Source organism: Chelonia mydas, chromosome 3 (assembly GCF_015237465.2).
Source record: "Chelonia mydas isolate rCheMyd1 chromosome 3, rCheMyd1.pri.v2, whole genome shotgun sequence".
Classification (NCBI taxonomy): domain Eukaryota; kingdom Metazoa; phylum Chordata; order Testudines; family Cheloniidae; genus Chelonia; species Chelonia mydas.
In genome coordinates this window covers 127,422,149-127,441,198 of record NC_057851.1, presented here as the reverse complement: position 1 = coordinate 127,441,198, position 19,050 = coordinate 127,422,149, and the positions used below count along the sequence as shown (strand labels likewise).

General features: G+C 47.0%; 1 long non-coding RNA gene across 1 annotated transcript; it reads right to left on the bottom strand.

The window, feature by feature from the left end:
• Positions 1-476: 476 nt before the first annotated feature.
• LOC122465122 lies at positions 477-11,524 on the bottom strand. The gene is made up of 3 exons (XR_006289702.1): positions 11,514-11,524; positions 10,868-10,872; positions 477-622 (listed from the first exon to the last, which is right to left on the bottom strand). It is a non-coding gene; the product is annotated as an uncharacterized LOC122465122 (long non-coding RNA).
• Between the last annotated feature and the right edge of the window lie 7,526 nt (positions 11,525-19,050).

Here is a 19,050-nt window from a genome sequence, read left to right as displayed (position 1 = left end):
GAATGACTGTCTTATCATTCTGCATCACTGGAAGCCATAGAGCAGATGACAAACGGAGATGTTGGCCTTTAATATTGCTTTGTAAGTTTGCCATGCAAAAGAAGAAGTCCTGAAATTGTGTTCAGTGGTACATCTGCTATCTATGTGCTTATCTGGATCTCATCACCGAAATAGCTGAGCATCTTGTAGTTATTAATGGATTTGATCCCTATTTTACAGATGGGGAACAGAGGCACAGGATAGATTAAATTTAGGGCTAGCAAGCGATAAAAATATTAATCGTGATTAAAAAAATTGTGATTAATCGCATTGTTAAACAAAAATAGGATACCATTTATTTAAATAGTTTTGAATGTTTTCTACATTTTCAAATATATTGATTTCACTTACACCACAGAATACCTAGTACAAGAACAGTAGTGCAATCTCTTTATCATGAAAATTCAACTTACAAATGTAGATTTTTTTTTGTTACATAACTGCACTCAAAAACAAAACAATGTAAAACTTTAGCGCCTACAAGTCCACTCAGTCCTACTTCTTGTTCAGGCAATCGCTAAGACAAAAAAGTTTGTTTACATTTACGGGCAATAATGCTTCCCGCTTCTTGTTTGAGATTACACTACAGTACTTGTATTAGGTGAATTGAAAAATACTATTTCTTTTGTTTGCCATATTTACAGTGCAAATATTTGTAATAAAAAATAACAATATAAAGTGAGCATTGTCTACTTTGTATACTGTGTTGTAATTGAAATCAATATATTTGAAAATGTGGAAAAACATCCACAAATATTTAATAAATTTCAATTGGTATTCTATTGTTTAACAGTGCAATTAAAATTGTGATTAATCACAATTACTTTTTTTATTGCAATTAATTTTTTGAATTAATTGTGTGAGTTAACTGCGATTAATTGACAGCCCTAATTAAATTACTTGCCCAATGTCACACAGAAAATTTGTGGCTCAGCCAAGAATTGACCTGGAGGCCCAGTACAGTGCTTAGCTGCTCTTTTACCATCCTTCATACCCTCAAGTTTTTTATTGTACACAATATATTAAATACATGTGTGTCAGGTGTGTGATTAGATGTTTGGGCAGAAAGGAGCAAACAGGTTGTGGGGGGGGGCATGGAATGGGGCAGGACTGTGGCTGGAACAGGGTCAGGGCTGTGGGAGGAAGGGGCAGAATGGGGTGGGGCTCTGGGCGGGGCCACAGGCGAAAGGGACAGGGAGGAGCCCCCCACTTGCTCTGGCCCAGGGCCTTAGGAGACCTTAATTCACCTCTGTTTGCTGCTTTCCCTATCTTTCCATGCCCCTCTCTTTCTCCGTTCCATGCCCTTGCTCCAAGTGTAATGAATGTTCTGGCTCCTTCCTTCCAGACCAGCTGAGCTGGAGGGAGGGGATTTAGCCAGTGCAGGGCACTGTGTTCGCAACACCCAGCCAATAGAGGGCTCTATAATCCCTAGAGAAAGCACATCCTGGAGATCACAGATGACTGGCTTTGGCAGAGAACCAGGGTAGTGTGAGAAGGAGAAGCAGGTTGGAGGCAGCAGCCTGGGAGCTGGCTTGTGGAGAGTTTCAGAGTAGCTGCCGTGTTAGTCTGTATTCGCAAAAAGAAAAGGAGTACTTGTGGCATCTTAGAGACTAACCAATTTATTTGAGCATAAGCTTTCGTGAGCTACAGCTCCAATGAAGTGAGCTGTACCTCACGAAAGCTTACGCTCAAATAAATTGGTTTCCGAGTAACAGCCGTAGTCTCTAAGGTGCCACAAGTCCTCCTTTTCTTCTTGTGGAGAGTGAGTAGCAAAGCAGTTTAGAGGTGGAAGTGAAAGATGAGATCTGAGCAAAGACTCATCTTGCTGCTGGCAAGGGGCCAGCTGTAGCCACAGTAGGGGGATACAGGGCAGTGGCCAGCAGGTAAGGGGTCAGTAGAGAGGGGTTATGAGTATTTTACCTTGTTAGCGGACTACCTTTGGGGGCTGAGTTAGGAACTGTTGTTTTGATCTTTACTTTAGTGGTGAAGTCCTTGTGCCTTTATTTGCACTCTTTATTTTGCCAGCCCTATAGAGCAATCCTCTCCTCTGTTACTGATTTGAAACGTAGGAGTAATGAGGAGAACCCACCAATGGCTGGAGCTCACAGAGCTCAAAGTGCCTATGTGTAAGCGGGGGAATAGTCCCGCTTTTGTGGGGAACTTTCCTGGCTTCTGCACTACCCCAGTGAAGTGGGCTAGCGAAAGGATCTGAGTCCTCGCTCCCACTTCCTTTACCCAGTGGCCTCCCTGCCCTTGAGGACTCCCCTTCCACTCTCCTGTCTGGCAGAGTCCTTGTAACCCCAACAAGGCTGGGCCCAGGATTCCTGGGGGGCTCAACCCCCAACCCTGTTGTGGTCACCTAGGACAGGGGCTAGGGTGTCCCCATTCAGGGGTACTCTCTCTGCAATGGGCACTTCTCTGACCCACTGACCATTACAATGTAAAGCAAATTCAAGTTATTTAATCAACAATTAATTTTAAAAAGAATAAGGAATAATGGGAAAGGTTAAAGGAAACACATCAAGCTGCTCTGTGGCAGGGAACATCACAAACAGTGTCTCTGGAATGTCAGGGCAGTTCACAGTCTGTTCCTTGTAAGTCCCAGGCCTTCTTCTCAGGCCCTGGCTGTGCTGTAGGGAAGCTGTGGGTTGGACACTTGCTCTGGTGGTGGCCACACACTCTCAGGCTCTAAGTGGTAGGACCCTTCTTCCCACTGTTGCCCCCGCCCTGTCGGGGTTACGATCCAAGCCTGGCCTGCAGAGCCTCTTGGCTGAGGCGTCTCCCTGTGCTGGGCCTGCTGCCCAGGGTCCCCCTCGCTCTCCCCAGCTGCTCATCGCACCCAGCTCCAGACTGCTCCAGCCCCAGCTCCACCACTCTGTCTCTGCACTGCTGCTGCTGCTGCTGCTGCTCTGCCTCCGGCTCAGGCTCCCTGGGCTGCTTCTTTGGCCCCTCTGGCTCTGGTTGCTGCAGCTCTGCTCCCAGGACTGGTCTGCTCTGCCGGCTGCTTCTGTGACTCTGCTCCCAGCACTGACCTGCTTCCTGGGCTGCTTTTCTGGCCCCTCTGGCTCTGGTTGCTGCAGCTCTCCTCCCAGGGCAAGTCTGTTCTCTCTGGGCTGTGCCTCTGGCTTTGGGGCTGCAGCTCTGCTCCCAAGACAGGGTCTGCTCTCTCTGGGCTGCTTTTCTGGTCCCTCTGGATATGGCACAACTCTGCTCCCCAGCTTAGCTTGGGGCCCACTCTGTCTGACCCAGGCAATTCCAGCTCACATGGAGGACGGGACCTCCCTGGCCTCCTGACTCTCTGATTAGCCTGCCCACCCTGTCATTCAGGCTGACCTGGAGCATTGGCCTCTCCCCATTGTTCCTGGGTACTATCAGTCTCAGGGTCCTGATTTCCCATAGACACTTCCCCTTTTACTCCTGGGAGCTAGCCAACCAAAACACCCCCACTGACTGTTAGTAAGGGGACAACAGTCCCCTTACATATGCAAGCACCTCCATGATTGTGGTACACAGAGCATCCAGAAGGGACTGGTGTATCACAACAGTCACAGAGATATTCTGCAGTATGATCAGTTACACCATTAAATCATCCCCGCCTGTCCTTCACCCCCGACCCCCAATATATACACATTTATTCCCATAGTACATTTAATTGAGGGGAAAAACACAAACAAAAATGTTAAAAATCATAAAATGTGGAACTTATATGTTTGCAAATCATCGACCTGATCACTCTGCTTGTATGTTGCATCTCTTTTCCATGTCCTTTGTCTACTTAGACCCTGGTCCTGCAATTTGTTCCATGTAGTTGGATCCTGTGCCTGAGCAGAACCCCATTAAAGTTGGAGGTCCACCTGCATGAAACAATTTACAGGCCTGAGTTTTCAGATGGCAAATTCTTTGAGATAGAGCCTGCTCTTGCTATGTTTGTACAGCATTTAGCACAATGGGGCCCAATCCTGTCTGGGCCTTTGGTTGATGGATGAATAAAGATAAGTAAATATAAATAATTGCAAACTTTCATGCTCTGTGAGCCTACCCAGTTATAACAGCAGAAAGAAAATAGCTTGGCCAGATTAAGATGGTAACAGTAGCAAAGCTATGATATAAAACCCTATGGAAAGTCTCTTAAACAAACAGTTAAACAGGAGTTGCCAAAGACTGATCTCTCCAATTGTCTGGAACAGATACACAAATCTGTCATTTTACTGCCAGCAGTCACCCACCCTACCTAACTGGTCAAGTTACACTTGTGATGCCTGACTCCAGTGCTTTTCAGAACCTCTCCCAAATGCCTAAGCTATGAAAAACAACATTAATAACATGTAACAAATATAAGGTAAATCTCAGCAGCAGATCTTCCCTGCCCTGATTTGCATATTGGGCTATTCAGCAGTTTGAATCCGGAGTGCCATCTACTGAGGAGCTAACTATATATAGTAACACTATATATAGTAACAATCAAAATGTGGAATAAGTGTGTTCATCTTGTTATTGCTGCAGACATTTAAGCATGACCTTCTGGTTTGGAAGAACTACAAAACTGCTTTCAGAAACAAAGACCTTCTCTTTTTACTATTCTGTTTCCCTGTTCTCTACAGCTGTTCAGACCAAAACCAGAATGTTTTATGTGATGTTCCTTCACCAGGAGAATGGGAAGAATGTTGGAATTAGAATATTTTGTAGCACTTGGAAGTTTTCAATTGGCCATAGACCAGGGGTTCTCACAATACATTTTTTGGTGACCTCAGAGTGTGGCTACCAGCTCTTGCTGGTGGCCACTATGGCAATTTTTCTTAAAATACTTAATTAGCTTTAGGAAAAACAAATAAATATGCACATACACATGTGCAAATCATTATAATTTATTTATGTCAGGGTTTTTTTGCAGACTCAATAATAAAAATAATGTACAGTTCTCTATTCTTTACTGGACTTAAACAGAACAGAAACACAAATAAGATGCTTTACACATTCTTGTCTTTTGTTGTTTCTTTTGGTTTTGGTTGCTTTTTTTTTTTTTTAAAGACTTGCTAGCTAGTAAGTCTGCTGCTGTGAAAAGTAATATTTGTATGTTTGTTAATATCAATTTTCATAGCCGACTTCCTAGCAAGGGAGGCTGTGAAAAGTGATATTAACAACCATACAAATATCAATTTTCACAGCAGACTTACTCAGCCCTGGATGGGGAGGTGGGTAGGGAGACAGTGAGGTCCAGGGACAATGGGGGCGGGGGGCTGTGAACCCAGGGTCCAGTGCCAGAGCCCACCAGCGCACGACCAGAGCCCAGGGCCAGAGGAGGCTACGGGGACCAGGGACAATGGTGGGGTTGAGCCCAGAGTCAGCACCCACTGCCATGTGGCTGGGGTCCAGGGCCAGAGCCCAAAGTCCCATGACTGGAGCCTGCCACCCGCTGCCCTTGGCTGAAACCCGAAGCCCAAGCGTCACTACCGCCGGGAAGGTGGGAAACTAATTGGCTGCATGCTCATATGGCGTTTGTGGCTCCAGATGCGGGGAGGGCCCAACCCCTTCTGGTGGCCCTGGGGGAGAGGTACTGCTTTGCGCCCCTGCCCCAGTCACTGCCCAAGAGGCTGTGGCCTCAAGAAAAGCCCCTGGTGGCTGAATTTGAGAAACACTGCCTTAGACAGTGGAGATTTGATCCTGGGAGGTGCTAAGCACCCTCATCTCCCACTGACTTCTGAGAGCATCAAAAGCACTCAGCCAAGAGCTGCTCAACCTTGCATGACTTCGTTGGGAGGTTTGCCTGAGTAAGGACTGCCTTTCTGGGGCTGGTCCTTTAAATGTGGTGGAGACAATAAACTACAACCCTCTAGTCTGCAGCTGGCTGCCAGACATCTCTCTCTCTCTCTCTCCTAGCTGTAAGTATTCTTACCTCCTGTTATAGCTCCAGCAGGTTTTCTTTTCTTATAACTGATTATTATGGCATATTCACTTACCATTGTAGGAACTGAGGGATAACAGGACCTGGGGCAGTAGGTGATAGCGAAGAGGGAGTACTGATAGTGGTGAAGAGCTGTTGTTGTTTTGAGGGTGGGGTACAACAGAGTTTTCTTGGAGATTCAGGGCCAAAGTAAGTCATACATTCTGTAGGTCTGTGTCTAAGACCCCAGCTCCTGGAGTTTCATGATGAGATCAGAATCTCAACTTTCATTAAAAAAAATTGTTTCCAACTCTCATGAGTATGAAGAAAACCTTGAAAACATGGACCAAATATAACTGATACCTGTCTGAGTGTGCACATTGCTTGAAACAATGGCTCCAAGGGGTGTGACCTGCCCCATTCATCGTAACCCTGAAACCTGCTGCTCTAAGGAGTCCCATACCAATAACACCCCAACAAAGGGCTCATGGGGGATGGGGAGGCCTTGCTGCCATCCTATTATAGCTCTGATGGGGAGGTGTCAACAGAGGCTACCTCACAGAGTGGCCTGCTCAGATGAGTGTGAGAGGTGTCCTTCCTACTCAGTGAAAGACCAGACCTCTGTCTGACTGAAGATAGCAGAGGAGCAGACAAAGCTTGCCTGAAGAGGAGTGGTGACAGGTCCCCCAACAGACAGCTCTTGCATGGGTGACTTCAACATCTGGAACCGCAAGAAGGGGTGGGGCCTCCGTATGAGGGAAGGGCCATAGTGTGCAGGCAGGGCCATGGGGTTTCCACGTAGGGTGTGTTTATGCCCTCAGATTGCCTTAATCTAGCCCTGTGGAAGTTGAGGTTCAGTAGAACCAGAACTTCCAAGGGTATGTCTACACTGCAATTAGACATCTGCGGCTGGCCCATGCCAGCTGACTCAGGCTGCACCCTCCCCCCTTGCAGGGTCCTAGAGCCAGGACTCCAGCCCAAGCCTGAACATCTATATCAAAACTGCTCCTTAGCCCGAGCCCCATGAGCCCAAGTAAACTGGCACGGGTCAGCTGCAGGTTTTTAATGGCAGTGTAGACAAAACCCTACAAGTTCACTTGGGGTTAGTCCCCTGTAAATGGACACTGCAGAGTTTGCAGATGCTTAAACAGATTTGTAACACACTCGCATTGTTGAATCACCTTATGCAAGTCTGAGAAGCTTTTATTAAAGTTGCTGCTCTCATGGTAGCGCCATTAGGTAGCTAGATTTGAAATTTAGTCTATCTTTTTTTTCTTTTTATCTCACTGCACTGTACGCACAGAAAGTGATGATGTGATGTTGCCTCGGAGATGGAGAGTGTAAGCATAAGACTATCTATCATGCTACTGAAATGTTACAGGCAGTGTAACTTCGGACGTTTAAACAAATAATTGAGTAAAGTGAAATGGCAAAAAGTATATGACGCTGTCACAAGGGAATCATGTAAACTGTGGTCAATGTGCAGTTCAAGGCTGTTGCTTGACCTAGAAGCCTTGCAGCTGGTTGACAAAAGGAAATGGGAGGTCAGTCAGCTGGTCTCTGGTTGTTATAACAACAACCTGTTATGTTTTTCAGACAACTGTGATGCCCAGAGCATGTTGGCAGTTGCAACCAGAGGTTTGGTTTTGGGGAGCGGGGTGGGAGGGGGTGTTGTTGTTTTTTTTGAAAATTACAAAACTTTTTCAGTCAGTTGAAGCAGGGACTTCCCTTGGAAGCCGTGAATTCCCACCCTCCATTGTTACAATACTGTGCAAATAGCTTCTGGGGAGGGTTAGCAAGATGATTTTTGCTATACACCCTAGACTTAGCTGACTTATAGCCAAACTGTGTGTGTTTGTGTGTGTACACCGATACTGCTGCAGCGTGTGTGGTGAAGATGTTCTATGCTGATGGGAGGGGAGAGAACTCACTGACATAGTGCTGTGCACCCGAGCACTTATGCTGGCATAATTTATGTCGCTCGGATGGGGTGGTTTATTCACACCCCTGAGCAACATAAATAATGCTGGCATAAACTGTAGTGTAGACATAGCCTCAAAGAGGGAGAACCCTTAGGTTTCCTGCAATCTCCTGCTGCAGAAGTAGACCCAATTCATTCTTTTCAATCCTCGATATTGGCTTACACTTACACTTTCAAGATAGTTTTGGCAAGTGATCAGTTATAAATAACCTACGCATATGGGGAGTTTCTTCCTAGGCCCAAGCAACTAGGGTTTGGCTCGTGGATGGCTGGGTGGTGCTGGCTGTCTAACAAAGATAACCCTTCAATTTACATTAAAAAATGCTACAATGGAATCGGGAATGAGAATACAACATTAACCCTGCATCTACATTGACATCTTTAGGATAGTAAAAATCTGGAGGCAAATTTGTCTCTCTCATCCCTCCCAGTAATTGCACCCATGCATCCTTTATCCAAAATATTCATTTGGCACTGATGTTAAATTGAGGTTAACAAAATCAAACAAAACAGAATTTTTCAAAGTGTGATTTAAAATCCCTTCCCCTCTCCATTGCTCAATTTTCTGTCTCTTGACTCTTGTGCTGTCATCATTTCACTAGTTCTCCTGTTATCATAGGCTTTGTCTAGACTAGTGTTTGTCCTCCTGTTATAATTGATTGCCAATTGCTTGTTAAATGGTTGTAAATGCTAATCTAGATACTCTGCAAATGTTTGTATCAGAACATGGGGTCTAAGCCTCAGGCAAACCACAAAACTTTGTGCTCCAGAACAAACATTTGTGGAAAGCCTCAGTTATCAACATAATTAGCATTTACGATCAATTAGCTCAAATTATAACAGGACCAACGACTCTAGTCTAGACAAAGACAAAGCATAAATCCCTCAGGCTAGACAGAACATGGATTTTTAATATAAAAAGAGGCCACATAAATGTATCTTCCCTCCCCAAAAAAACCCAGACAAACAAACACACGAACAATAGTCAAGATTTTTGAAATCGTTTGAGTGAGATACAGTCCCGCTAAAAAAAAAAAAATCACATGGCATCCAAATTTAACACTGATAGCTCTTTTTTTAATATATATATATATATATATATATATATATATATATATATATATATATATATATATATATATTTGGGGCTCAAACTATGGCTCTGATTCTGATATTAGTCTCTCAGGATCAATCCTGGATAATCTTTGCCACCCACTTCCCTTTTGGGGAAGCAATGATTCAAAAGCTATTCAGGGGCTGGGATAGAATGTATGGTGCTAATTTAGGTCATTTGATCAAGAGGTTCCCAATATATGTCCTCCCCCTGCATTATGAGCATCTTTTAATTTTCAAAAAAAAAAAGGAGTACTTGTGGCACCTTAGAGACTAACCAGTTTATTTGAGCATGAGCTTTCGTGAGCTACAGCTCACTTCATCGGATGCATAGCATATCGTGGAAACATGATATGCTATGGTTTCCACGATATGCTATGCATCCGATGAAGTGAGCTGTAGCTCACGAAAGCTCATGCTCAAATAAACTGGTTAGTCTCTAAGGTGCCACAAGTACTCCTTTTCTTTTTACGAATACAGACTAACACGGCTGTTACTCTGAAACCTTTTAATTTTCAAAGTACTCTAAAATCCACATGCATAATGAGATTATCTAGGACATTGGTATGCCACAACAGGGGCAATGGTGCAAGTTTGGAGTAATTTGGTTCAGGCATTGCTCAGATACTGTCCCCCCGCCCCAATAAAAAGAAGATTTTAATATTCCAGTTGCTCTAAAACCAGCGTGCATAGTGAGATTACCTTGAACAATGGTATTCCACAACTGAAACTGAGGTAGAAGGGAACTCCAGTTGAGATGAATGGGTCATTTCACACCACTCGGAGCTATTGTGTTAGTCTGTTAATCTCTTTGGGGTATCCGAATTCATCTGAGCACACCCCACTGAGGTGAATGGGCCATTCCACACATCTACAGTACTCCTGTACTGCAGAGGACTGTGTAGAGCCCCTTCCTTGGCAGTAGCTCCCTGAACTGGATAGGACACCTGTGACTCCCTGCTATTCCCCTTGCTGCCTCCAGCTGGTAGATGTACTCCTCACAGCCTATCAGTTACCATCTTCCTTTCTTCCCATGGCCCTTCCAGCCCTACCAGGCATATGCGCCGACTTCCCTGCTTTCCCCTGGGTGCTCAACCCCCACTCTTCCCCGGCCCCACCCCTTCCCACCCCTGCCCCGCCCCCATTCCAACCCCTTCCCCAAAGTCCCCGCCCCAGCCCCGCCTCTTCCCCGCCTCCTCCCCTGAGCTCCATGTTCCCGTTCCTCCCGCTCCCTTCCAGCACCGGCGGGGGGAAAGCGCTGGGAGGTAGGTGGAAGAGTGGGGACGCAGCATGCTTGGGGGAGGAAGAGGAGGAGGAAGAGGTGGGGCGGCAGGTGAGGGGAGCTTGGCTGCCAGTGGGTGCAGTGCACCCACTAATTTTTCCCCGTGGGTGCTCCAGCCCCGGAGCACCCACGGAGTCGACACCTATGCTACCAGGGGCATGGTGGGGCCAGGAGGAGGGCAGAGCTGGTAGCTAAAGTGGCAGATCATTCTCCTCCCACAGGTGCCCTCCAATCATGCCCCCTCACTAACACCTCTTCCTCAAGAAACAAGGGAAATTAACTGCTCAGAAACGTGGTTAACGCAGGCCTTGTTTACACTAAAGTACCTTTGCCAGAGCCCCCTAGTGAGACATAGGGTAAACTGACAGGATTTTAGGTGGAAAAACTCCCAAATGTCCCTACAGCCAATTTGCCTTTAGAAGGAAGCATTTGAAACCAAAGGACCAAATCCTGACCATACAATAGTCCCTTAATGCTGTATAACTCTGCTCTACATTCAGTTTAGAAAATGACTAAGCATGGTGTAAGCCTCTGGGCCAGAGGTGGGCAAACTACGGCCCGTGGGCCACACCTGTCCTGTGGGCCCGTCCTGCCTGGCCCCTGAGCTCCTGGCCGGGGAGGCTACCCCCAGCCCATCCCCTGCTGTCCCCCCTCCCCCGAAGCCTCAGCACACAGTGCCACCAGTGTTCTGGCCAGCTGCTCCTGCCGGGCAGCGCAGGTGGCATGGCTGGCTCCAGCCGGGCAACGGGGCTGGGAGCTCCTGCTGCTCTGAGCAGCATGGTAAGGGGAGAGGGGGGGAGTGGAGGGTTGGATAAGGGGCAGGGGGTCCCGGGGGCAGTCAAGAGACAGGGAGCAGGGGGCGGTTGGATAAGTGTGGGAGTCCCGGGGGGCTTGTCGGGGGCAGGGGTGTGGCTAGGAGTCGGGGCAGTCAGGGTACAGGGAGCGGTGGGGTTGGATAGGGGGTGGGGTCCTGGGGGGTAGTTAGGGGCGGGGGTTCTGGGAGGGGGCAATCAGGGGATAAGGAGCATGGGGGGTTGGATGGGTCTGGAGTTCTGAGGGGGGCAGTCAGGGGCGGGAAGAGGGAGGGGCAGATAGGGGGCGAGGGCCAGGCTGTTTGGGGAGGCACAGTCTTCCCTACCTGGCCCTCTATATAGTTTCTCAACGCCGATGTGGCCCTCGGGCCAAAAAGTTTGCCCACCCTGCTCTGGTCAGAGGACACCTGCAATTGCTCCATGATCTGGAGCTGCTCAGGGGGCAGAGATCTCAGCCAAATTATAGTGCAGAATTGTTGCACTAGTGAGTACTGACTACACCTTCCTAAAGGTGTAGCAAAGATGGCTCTCACTGTGCTCCTCATAGAGCTTCTAGAGACTTTGGCCTCAATCCTCAGCTTCAGGGCTGCTCTCACTTATGCTGGTTTGCAACGTACCCCAGGGACCGTTAGGACATTGGGGATTGTCTGTGAACTTAAAATACTGCAGCTGCTCCACTCTAATGCTTTAGTGAAGACACTACCTACACCAACATGAGGCGTTCTCCTGTCAGCATAGGTACTCCACCTCCCTGAGTGGTGGTACCTAGTACCTAGGTCAATGGGAGAATTCTTCTATTGACCTAGCGTTGTCTGCACCAGGGGTTAGGTAAGTTTAACTGCATTGCTCAGGGGTATGGATTTTTCACACCCTTGAGCGACGTAGTTATACCAACCTAATTTCCTAGTGTAGACCAGGCCTGAATGCAGCATGCTCCAGTCAAATCTCCTTCCACAGACATGCCCCTATGCTGGGGAGAACAGAAGAAGGTGTAGAGCTGGCTATGCAGGTTCTTTGCTGGCTGGGGATTCCCCCACACCAGGGAAATCCTAAACTGCTCATTTAAGGCAGCTTGGTGGCTTATTCCAGCACAGGAATAGCACAAGGAGGGCATAGCATGGCCCAGGATCTGACCTTTTGATATAAGGCAGCGCATCTGCCCTCCCTACAGCTACACCTACTGCTTCTCAGCCATTATGTTTCAAATCAATGCACCGGTGGCATGTCCTCTCTCTCTGGGCATTTCTCAGACATTATGTCTCAGGTGGACATTCAGGCAGTGCGTGCCCTCACACTCCCTAGCTCAGCTCTTCTTAAGTGGCATAAATGAGCCCTTAATGTTGCTAAACTAGATATTTAATGTCACTTAGTATAAAGGTTGCGAATTTAAATATTCTGTGACAATTGGGAATTATCTCATGATACTGATATTTCACAAGTTTATGCAGCAAATGTGCTGCACACAAGGTTTGACCTTTGTTATATAATGGGTGTTGAAATGGACATCCTTTGTAATCAATAGCATGAGTGTCTTTCTTGGGAAGATTTGCATTACATGATGAACAGCAACATTAGTCTAAACCAACTTGATGGAAGGGACAGTTAATCCCAAAGAACTAAGCGACTGGCATGTGGTCAGTTCCGTGGATGGATCATTTAGCAGCCAGCATGCAGCTGGATATATCTGTCATATGGTGATTTAGCTGAAGTTGGTACCTAGCCAGATTTTGCTTTAAATAAAGCCAACACAGTTGTTCCATAGAAAAAGAACAAGTAATCTACCCATGTGGAATAAACATGATCAGCTTTACTTCCTCCTTTGTTGGCTTCACCCTTTATTAATGTAAAGAGAGTAATGGGATTTTCAAAATGCATAACTAGACACTTGTTCTGAGTAGAGTTGCCAACCCTCCAGGAGTGTCCTGGAGTCTCCATGAATTAAAGATTAATCTTTAATTAAAGATTATGTCATGTGATGAAACCTCCAGGAATATGTCCAACCAAAATTGCCAACCCTAGTTCTGAGGAGAGGGTAATTACGGCATGCGAAGATTTCTAACAGCGGTGGGCAGTATTCCCTCTAATTTTTTACATTCATGTGCGGAATGAATTTTGTTATGTGCACCAATATGGAGGTGATGTGTGGTGGGGGTGGGGCTGAGGGGTTTGGAGTGTGGGAGGGGGCTCAGGGCTGGGGTGCGGGGGAGAGGTGAGGGCTCTGGCTGGGGGTGCAGGCTCTCGGGTGGGGCCGGGGATGAGGGGTGTGGGACGGGGCTCAGGGCTAGAGCATGGGGGGAGGGCTCTGGATGAGGGTGCAGACTCTGTGGTGGGGCTGGGGATAAGGGGTTCAGGGTGCAGGAGGGGGCTCAGGGCTGGGGCAGAGGGTTGGGTGCAGGGGGTGAGGGCTCTGGCTAGGGGTGAAGGCTCTGGGGTGGGGCTGGGGATGAGGGGTTTGGGGTGTAGGCTGCCCCAGGGCTGTGGCGGGGAGAGAGGTCTCTCCCCAATGCTCTCTTGCTGCAGCAGCTTGGGGCCGGTTGAGAGGCGCCTCTCCCGGGCCGCAGCAGTTCCAGCGGGGCTGGTCTGGGCCTGGTTGGGGGTGGGGCGCCTCTCCCCAGCAGCTCTCATGGGGTGGGGTTGGGCACCTCTCCCCAGGCCATGACAGCTCCGGTGGGCCTGGGGCTGAAGGGGCTCCTCTCCTCAGCAGCCCCAGTGGGACGGGGCTGGGACGGGAGAGGGGCACCTCTCCCTGCCTCTGCGGCCCTTGATAGCCTGCTGCACAGCCACACAACTTACAGGGAACTTAGGTGGTGGGTAATGTGTGCCTGGGGCAGGGTTCTGATTCCGGTAGGCCTTGCACTATTTTGCAGCAGTAGACTACATTTGCCTGAATAGCCCTATTCCATCATGGTAGGGTAACGAAAAAGGTTTGATCCTCCACTGCATTGTGCTCTGTAGCGTAGTTGTAACCATGTCAGTCCCAGGATATTAGAGAGACGAGGTAGGTGAGGTAATATCCTTTATTGAACCAGCTTCTGCTGGTGAAAGAGACAAGCTTTTCAGCTACACAGACCTGAAGAAGAGCTCTGTGTGGCTTGAAAGCTTGTCTCTCACACCAACAGAAGTTGGTCCAATAAAAGATAATACCTCCCCAACCTTGTGCTATGTGTAGTCATTTATTCCTATGCAGACTGAGAGCAAATAGGAATGGTACAAGTAAATACAGATGCAAACAACTACATGAGTTGCAAGGCAGTTAGGAATTGTGGGTGTCCTAGCCATTTTCAGTACAGTGTCACGTAAACTGGCTCAGAGCAGGTTCAAGCAATACAATATCCAAAATGCCTGTAGCAACCGTTCAGCACAAGGGTTCGCCGTGTTGCTGACATTGTGGAGCTGAACCAGTGCTAGCAATGGTGAGAATTTTTTAGAAAAAGTCCCTAGTATAGATAAACCGCAGCAAAAAGGGGAGATTAGGTGTTCAATTAGAAATTATGTATTTTGTTTGCAAAGGTAGAAAAGGTGCCCATTTTTTCCAAGTGCCACTCAACAGTACACAAAGAAAGTTGCAGCTTTTGGGCACACCATTAGGTCAATCAGGTTATAATTGCCTCTGCCATAGCACTGTAATGCCTGAAAGAATTCTAGCCTTGCAACTCATTGCCTTTGAGGTTTTGTTCATTTAAAGGCACAGTCAGCCAAACTCTGAATTTGTTATTTAACTGTTTAGAGACTGACAGAGCTTATGGCTCAGGCCACCCTGCTTCAGGGAGGCAGCTCAAAACTTGCAGACTAAGGCAAGGACCCCTGCAGTACTGAGTGTGGTCCCGGAAGGTGCTACAGAGCACAGGTGTATTGTTGAGAAATTGTTTCTCCATCCTGACAGATTTCAGAGTAGCAGCCGTGTTAGTCTGTATCCGCAAAAAGAAAAGGAGTACTTGTGGCACCTTAGAGACTAACAAATTTATTTGAGCATCCTGCAGCACTTGATTAGAAGTACCCTTAGCCTGCCAAAACATACAGCTGTCTGCATGCCCTCTGCTACCAGAGTCAGGTCATGGATCCAGCACCGTTGGAAGACCTCCTACTTATAGTTTCACTGCTATTTCTGGATTTCTGGAAGCTGGTTTCCTGAGGCTGCTTCTGGTCTGTGGCAAACCAGTTTGATGTTGACAAGTCAACTATGGGAGTTGTGGTTGTGGAGGTATGCAAAGTGATCAGGATGGTTGTTTAGCCAAAGGTTGTTAGCATAAACTATGTAGCGGAAATAATTGCCAGCTTTGAGCGAATGGGCTTCCCAAATGGTGCTGGGGCTATCAGTGGGACTCGTGCCCATAATTTGTCCTCCATGAAGAGAAAATGAGTACATAAACAGCAAGGGCTACTACTCCATCATTACACAGGCCTTGGTGGACCACAGAGGTGGGTTCATGGACACCAACTTTGGATGTATTGGCAGGATGCATGATGCCAGGGTTTTCTGGAGATCAGGACTTTACTTTCATGGACAAGCAGGGACCTTATTCCCTCCAGATTACATTATTGTAAATGGATTCTCTGTCCCCACTGTTATTCTAGGGGACTCTGCACACCTCCTTCTGCCATAGCTGATTAAACTATATCTTGACCTCAGAGGGCCTGGCAAAAGAAAGTTCAGTTACAGACTCAGTAGCTGTAGGATGATAGTGGAATGTGCATTTGGCAGGTTGAAATCCAGATGGCACTGCCTTTAGAACCATTTGGATTCCAATGTTATCAGTTCTGCCTTCATTATTGTGTTCAGCCCTGCCCCAGTTGATTGCAACCAGAGAACTCAGGAGACATGACATCAACGTTGTTACACTGAGTGAGACCCGATGTGCTGGAGAAAGACACACCTCAAGGAACAAGGTGGCAGTGACACTGTTTCTGGAAAGGAGCAGGTGACGATGAACGACAAATCTACAGTGTTGGTGTCACTATCAAAAATGAAATCATCAGCCAATCTTTGAATTACCAGTTAGCATCAGTGAATGACTCCTGACCCGCTGTCTTAAACTTGCCAAGAATCAGCATGAGTCACTCATCAGTGCATATGCTCCAAAACCTTGATGCTGATGAGGAAACCAAAGAAGATTTTATGCCAACCTTGACCAAATTCTCTCTGCCATCCCCAAAAAGGATAAATTCATACTCCTTGGCAATTTTGCAAGAGTTGGATGTGACTTGGAGCTTTGTAATGGTATGATCAGAAGGGAAGGAATGGGCCAGACCAATTCCAACAAAATTCTTCTCCTGACCAAATGTGTGGAACATGACCTAATTATCACGAACACTATGTTCCACCAAAAGAATAAGTACAAGACATCATGGGAATACCCACAATTTAAGGAATGGCGTCTGATCGACTACATCATTGTCCATGCTCGTGATCATGAAGACGTTTATATCGCCAAAGCAAAGACTGATGCTGATGATTGTTGGACAGAATCGCCTTATCTGCTCCATCACTTCCATCAAACTTGCACCAAAATGAGAAATGCGGAAGAAATCAGCCAGACAGAAGATCAACATCGAGAGTCTTATGGACCCAATTAAACATGACCTTTTCCAGCAGCGCCTCACCAAGAAATTTCTGAATATCAAAACCGAGATGGAGAGCCCCAAAGACCACTGGAGAGTGCTCAAATTGGCTGTGCATGCTGCGTATGCCACAGCCTGACTATAACAGGGTTCAAAAAAGAACTAGATAAGTTCATGGAGGAAATGTCCATCAATGGCTATTAGCCAGGATGGGCAGGGATGGTGTCCCTAGCCTCTGTTTGCCAAAAGCTAGGAATGGGTGACAGGAGATGGATCACTTGGTGATTACCTGTTCTGTTCATTCCCTCTGAAGCACCTAGCATTGGCAACTGTTGGAAGACAGGATACTGGGCTAGATGGATCTTTGGTCTGACCCAGTATGGCTGTTCTTATGACTCAACAACCCAGATCCTCCCCCTCCATTGGGAAATGTCTGCCCCAATTGTGACAAGATCTGTGGATCCTGGATTGGTCTCATTAATCACCTGTCGATCCACCAGTGATAACTGGCTATCATTTTATGGAGGACAATCATCCTCAAACTCCAAGGGATCGTGACAATTGTGGTCAGACTGCACAATGTTTGCAAGGTGAAAGGAGAGCCATTTCACCAGGAGTAGATGCAAGACACTGCTGGATTACAGGAAAGTTACATGAAACGAGAAAGTACACCTATCCTTACTGGGGTGGGATCCCCACCCACAATGGAAATCCGGGATCCTTGTGTGTCTGCACGAGGTGTTTACTGGGTGCTGTGGATGAGAAGGAATGAAGTAGTGTAGTATAGTACAGCTTTCTCACACTTAAATTATCCCACAAATGTAGGGGTCAATGCAGCTTATGAAATTTAATAAAAATTGTTCATGAAGCTCCATATATACAGCTTATATAGTGCTGTGCTGGTGTTTTATTTTTTATGAAGTGAATAACATTTATTCATGTAACCTTGGGACTTGCAAACAAAACACTTGTTTGCAAACAAAACACTTGATTTGAAACGTATTTAAATAACAGCTAACAAATTTTATAGGCAGACCAGCTTCAAACAAGGGACAAAAGCCATTAAAACAACAAAAAAAGTGCAGAATGAACCACCTAAGCAACAAAAGTTCAAAATTTCCAAACTATATACTGGGCAACCACTACAGTCTCAGGTACTGGAACTGTATGTCCTCTGTTTCTCCTTGCCCCTTCTGGAGAGCTTTGCACTTGTGGGCCTTGGTTGCACAGGGGTGAATTTACAGTGGGTACATTTGACTATTCTACAAATTGTTCATTGCCTGGGTCATGGGTCAGCCAGCCCCATAATTGTCTGTTGGTTGCACAGACGGCAGGACGTGATAACATGGTGGGGACTGAGCTCATGGAGGTTGGACAGTAGCTGGAATTTGGACCTTTGGAATTTGGAGCTGTTGGTGCTGGACCTTTGATGTGGGAGTAGATCAAAGCACACTAGGGAACTGTTTGTGCTTGTGGACCCAGCTGCTGCACACTCTTACGCCTGGTCTACACTACAAAGTTAGGTTGACATGGGCTGCCTTGCGTCGACCTAGTTCTGCATGTGTCTACACTTAAATTTGTCTCCCACAGATATAAGTGCTCCATTACAGTAATCTAGTAAAATCACCTGAATAGTGTTGAGACATGGTCGACGTCCTGAGTTTGATGCAGCATAAGTGTAGACACTGCATTACTTTTGTCAACCCTAACAGTCGTCCAGCAGCTGTCGCACAATGCCTGACCCTGACTGCCCTGGTCACAGTTGTGAATTCCACTTCCCAGGGATCACGTACACCGGAAGCCAATTCCCCCCTTTAAAAAGCCCACATATTTTTGAAATGCCTTTTCTTGATTGTCCAGCTTGGCATGCACACCTAGCAGCTCTCCATTGTAATGTACAACTGCCCAGCCAACCATACTAGCTACACGGTCCAGACATGCTCCGTCTTGGAGTAGGCAGGAGATATTGGATCTCTTGGACTTGCAGGGAAAAGAAGCTATGCAAGTACAGATATGGACCAGCGGTAGAAACATGGATATCTCCAAGCAGATTGCACTGGAATTCAGGAGAAGGAGTATGACAGGAATCAGCAGCAGTGCCATGTGAAAGCCAAGGAACTGTGTCAGGCACACTAGAAGGCCAGGGAAGCTGACAGTCAATCTAGTGCCAAGTCGCAGACCTGCCGCTTTTACAAAAAGCTGCATACCATACTTGGCGGAGACCCTACCACCACCTCCAGAAAACTGTGGATACCTCTGAGGAGCCCAAGTCCTAGGCCCAGGCACGAACCGTTACGACAAGGAGGAGGAAGAGGATGGGGGACATGGGACCAGGGGATCCAGCTATGCTGCAAGCCGGGACCTGTTTGAGACTCCTCTGCAG